The sequence below is a fragment of the Notolabrus celidotus genome, chromosome 10 (genome assembly GCF_009762535.1).
Source record: "Notolabrus celidotus isolate fNotCel1 chromosome 10, fNotCel1.pri, whole genome shotgun sequence".
NCBI lineage: Eukaryota > Metazoa > Chordata > Actinopteri > Labriformes > Labridae > Notolabrus > Notolabrus celidotus.
Genome location: NC_048281.1, coordinates 8,109,697 through 8,114,873, shown reverse-complemented (window position 1 = coordinate 8,114,873; position 5,177 = coordinate 8,109,697). Strand labels below are relative to the sequence as shown.

The following is a 5,177-nucleotide window of genomic DNA, read 5'->3' as shown; positions in this document are numbered from 1 at the left end:
GTCCAATAAACCGGCACTTTTTATTTCCATGATTTGATCAAACCCCAGCGCTCACAGAGATCCATTTTCAGCACAGCAGTGATGTGTATCGTTACATCTGCAGTGAAACAAACAGCATCAGATTAAGATTTAGGAGTATGGCGTGTGCAGAACAGATCATCTCTAATCTCCAGTGTGATCACAACATGTTTTGGGGAAAGACCCCGAGAGATTCATCTGCCTACACAGATTAGTGCAAGTACTATATGTTGTTTGTTTTGAGTGACGTGTTGGACAGGGCAGTTTTTAGCTCACATCATGTTTCTCTCAGTCAGCAGCCCTTTGATCAATCATCACCTTACAGTGCAGCCTGTAAACAGAGACTTTAAATGCTTAAACAATGACGCTGCTCTTCAGACAGATGGGCAGTCCAACAGCCGGGAAAATGAAATGTATTCATCGAGCTTCCTGTTACAATATCTCCTACAGATCATCTGTGTTTCACTGTAACTGGGCAGTTTTATGTCGGTATTAAAACACTGTTACTGTTAAAGGAGAAGGCAAGTGGGCAGAAGTGTCCCACAGTTCAATATGGCTTTAAACTATCCTTATGATCAATATTATTACAAGTTATAAACGTGGCAAGGCTATTATTGTGATTTAAAGGGAAGGGTTTTTAGGGGTGGGGTTGTATGAGATACTCCTCTCCAGAGGATGCCGGTCAGCTCAGCTCCTGTATTGAGAAACCAGCTACAGAACTGAACAGAGGCTAGGCTGTCTACCTATTTAGCTGATTTTATGGAGTTCTAACACTAAAATTGTTTTAAGTGTACACTCTATTTATCCTGCAGCGCATTGATAAGCTGTTTGGGTCTGTGGGATACCTTTATGAATAGTTTATATAGGTTTACAGAGGAAGAGCGAGACTCAACAGACTGAAGGGAAGAGGGGAGAAGCTTGTGCTCTCTGTAGATCAGGAGAGATCCTGAGTTACCTGGTGAAGCAGGTGTGTAAACTGTGAGCCCATGAAGTGGGACTTGGTAACAACAGCACTTCAGGACCTTTCTGAATGAGCCTGCTCACAAACAGCTGCAGTCTGCATCACTCAAAAATGATCTAAAACTGAGATTCAAAAATGTCCAAATTCACAAAGTATCAGTGGCTCGTATATCATGATCAGCTGATCAGTGCACTGCAGGAAAAGGAAAACCTATACATTGCATCCCTGAATCGTGCAAGGACAAAGTGGCTCTTAAATAAATCACGTGACCTGGTCTGCAGAGGTTGATAGCCTAGCTGCTTTGCTGGTTCTCCACCTGGTTTCTCAACAATGTGACCCAGCTGACCGGGATCCTCTGGGGAACAAAACACTTGTGTTTACAAGTACCTCATACAACTACACTTCAAAATAAACAAACTATCCCTTTAAATGTTGGGTTCAGTCACAATGACATTGGTTAAAGTATTTGGACTTTGGAACATAAACCCTTCATCTGACCAGAGCAGACCTGCAAACAAACCTGTTATTAATCACGCTGTGTGGACTGTACAGCCAATCTGTTCTGGACTGTTGTGATATTCATTAAGGAAGTCCCTCTGTATGAATCTTTGCCCTCTGTGGCTGTTTTAAGAAATCAAACACACACTGAGTTAAAGCCATGGGTTTTAAAGGTTTGCATATTTGTGCTTTTTTCCTCTGCAGGGTAGAGTATCTGCAGCATTCCTCGTTTCTGCGTCGTACAATGACAAAAAACTCTGATGATTTCGACAAAGTTGCGTGTGCGTCTGTTTTTTAAGCTCCTGATCTGCTGACGAGTTATTTTAAGAAAGTGTGTCACGGTTCTCATGCCTGGTTTACTTTTTGAGGTTGAGAGACGTCGAGTCCCCTGTGATCCGTGTCCTCATGTCGAAGTTCCCAAACTGCGTCTTGTGTACACAGAATATCTTAGAGTGCAGGAAATGCATGATTTGTGCGCATGAATCCTTGTGTCCTCGCTGAGTGCAATGGCGAGGCTGCCTAATTGCGTGAGGGACAAACAGACAGAGGAAGATGCTCCTCATCGCAGCTCAGCTGCAGCATCTCCAGGGAGGCCATTAAGGGAGAACTTCAGGCCATTTGTCAGACCAGAAGGAGCCAAACAGCTGGGCGTGTTTCTGTTCTGATGAAACAGGGAGGGTTTTGGAGAGAACTATTAATAACTTCCTCCGTAAGAGGAGCGAATCTTGGCGGTGCTGCTGCATCACTGGACAGGGTAGACTTTCACTGGCAGTAAGGAATGTTTGATTTCTCACAGGAGAGCTGACACCTGCGGGGAGATGGGACAAATAAGGTCTGAGAAACATGATATCTGATCCATGACAGTCTGCTTTGGCGTGCTCCGGCTCTGATGCAGATAATCACAGAACCGAGACCCGGATCAGAGTGCTTTGGTTGCACTGGAGGGTTTGTAGGCTCAATCCAAGTATAATCCAGTCCTGAAGTAGGTCATCACTGAATTAGTGACAGCTCATTCATATTCCAGCTCTCAGCAGGTAAATGCTCAAAGGATCTCCCCTGAATGAAGGCCTTGTTTAATCACATGTTGAAGCTCAAGGGTCAAGATCAAGGCCATCTCAACCTGTCCCCGTCCTTTTCCTCTTCATCACCCCCACCTCCCATGTCATGGCACATCACACTCAATGTAAGGGATGTCACTGTAGCGACGGTCTATCTCCACCCACTGCTGCACAGCACGGGCCACGATCTCCTCAGATAGCCGGTGCGCGTACTCCAGCAGCACCGGGTTGACCTTTGGCGAGTTCTCCGGTGAGTCCATCTCTGAGTGCACCAAGTACGCTTTCTCGCCCTTCGATCTCTTGGACTTGCCTTCGAATTTGTCCGTAGAGTTCGCATTTTGGGCTGCAGAGTCACTCCTTTTAGATTTAACACACCCCATACTCTGGAGGATGTTGCATTGATTTGATCTACAGGGGCAGATTTGGGGTGGTAGCAAGAGTCTTTGGTTGGAGTTTGAATTTAGACGTCACTGTTCATTCATCCCAAAAGCAACTCTATGCTTCTTGAGTTCTCTCTACAAGCCTTCCTGTCATCCACTCCCGCTTTCATCCATCTCTGGGGGACAATATATGTGATTATCAGTGTTAGGAAATCAGGGGTGCTGATTCAGAGGGCAATGAGGGGGTACCAACTTTGAGGTCCATTCCTACGTGGGTCTGGCAGTGTTGAAACAGTCCTTTCTCAACCTTTCTTCTTTTGCTGCAGAGAGAAAAAGATTGGATTGAAAAAGATTGGAAAGAGACAGAGAGATGAGTTTAGTGATTTATTTCCATGCAGCCTATATTAGCAGATGGTGGGAACGAGGAGTGGATTGTGAGCAATTTTCACAGTGGTTGTGAAGACTATGTGACCAACACTCCCGCGGCTGGCTGGAGGTCACGGCACCTCTGCATGGCCGCATTTAAACACGCTCTACCCCTCTCTGCACGGCAAGAGTGTTACTCATTCAACCCCTCCCTCCTCTTCCTCGTCCTCTTCCTCACAGTGTTTTATGACTCAATCCCTCGGCCTGCTCCCTATTGCATGGCACACGGACGTCTGTCTCTAGCTGGAGTGGACGGATGCTGTTTGGTTGTAAGCCTGTCTCCCATCTGTTCCACTAGCCTAGTCCAGCAGCCTGATTCACAGTGACAGCTCCTTTTCTGAGGCTGCAGGCCTCTGTGCACAGTGAACATGTGCTTCATTCACAAAGCTGCATGCTGGAGTCTGACCATGAATGATTTATGCAGAGTGGGGAGTCTCCCTGAGAGTAAAACAACATTCAGAGGTGCAAACAGGAGGCTGAACTCACATAAAACCAACAGCCAGACTTGGTATTAAATGGAGGATTCTACATTTCCAGACTGTTTCTCTGTAAATGTGCACAAATATGTGGGAGTATCCATTATGTGACAAACAAACACGTGGGATTAGGAATAAGCCTAATAACTGATTTATTTGCGCAATAAAACTGCTCTGGAAATCTGTCATATGCAATCAAATGTCATCATAGTGAGCTGTGAGCCAGCAGAGGTGTACATACTTTTATGTGAGATTGGAACACGCTTCAGGTTCTTCTCCATTCAAACAAAAAAAAACAGAATCCGGCGACAGAAGAATAATCCAAGGTCGTTCAAGTAAACAATAATCCGGACATCATGTGGTGACGCGCCTGTTCCTCTGCCCTCACCTCAAAAAGCATCCAGAGATCTGAACTTGAAACTGGTTGCCTTTTCTATTTCTGCTTGCTTGTTTTTTAATGTAGGATGAAGAGCTCAGCACCGGATTTCTAAATAATCTCCGAGAACAATAAAAAATCCCAGACTGCTGAGGAATCAGTCTGCCTCTTCTCTTGCCACTATGTCGGTCAGCGGTGCGCGGGGCTCCTCGGCAGGGAGGGAATCAGAGGTCTGGACTGGACTGACTTCAGTGGATCGACACTTCACGTTGTGATCGATCTGCAGCGGTGCTTCGGGGGAGAGAGAGTCCGGGCGCTGCGCACTTACACCGGCTCCACACCTCCACGGGCCGCCACAACACTGCCACCTGGCGGAGACACGGAGAAGTACAGCAACACAAATACAAAGAGTGCCACAAATATGTCCAGGTGAACTCCAGTAAAACTATACTTCATATCAATAGAAGTACTGATGTATGACCCGAATTATGTTCTTACACGTATCCTACATAAATTAACAAAAATGTATAACGGAATAACCCCCGTCACCCAGCTTTGTTTTAAATCTATTTGGTGTAATAATGGGGGAAATAAATCTGTTACATAAATTCCCACTCCAAGTTTTTTTTTTTATAACAAAAGTAATATGGTTTTTCTACGGAAGAGGATAAGGGACACTGAAAAAAAAAATTAAGGTCCAATATATTTTTTTCACGTTTCTGTTCTGAAAAAAAAAAACGAATTCTGGCTTTAACCTACTGAAGAATTATTTTTGTTAATTTATTAAGTCAGAGTTCTGACTTAAATCTCAGAATTCTGACTTCTTCTCAGGACAGAAACATACATAATTTATACCGGACCATAATTAATCCTCTTCCATAGTGTTACAACCTCAAAACATACAGAAACTTAAGAAATGTGTCGTCATAATTGGAAAGAACTAAAGTGAGGGAAAACATTTCAAATACTGAAGATAAGTGAACA

The 5,177-nt window shown here is 44.4% G+C and overlaps 1 long non-coding RNA gene across 1 annotated transcript; it reads right to left on the bottom strand.

The window, feature by feature from the left end:
* LOC117819802 lies at positions 1-5,177 on the bottom strand. Its single transcript, XR_004632629.1, has 2 exons — positions 4,059-5,177; positions 1-3,235 (listed from the first exon to the last, which is right to left on the bottom strand). It is a non-coding gene; the product is annotated as an uncharacterized LOC117819802 (long non-coding RNA).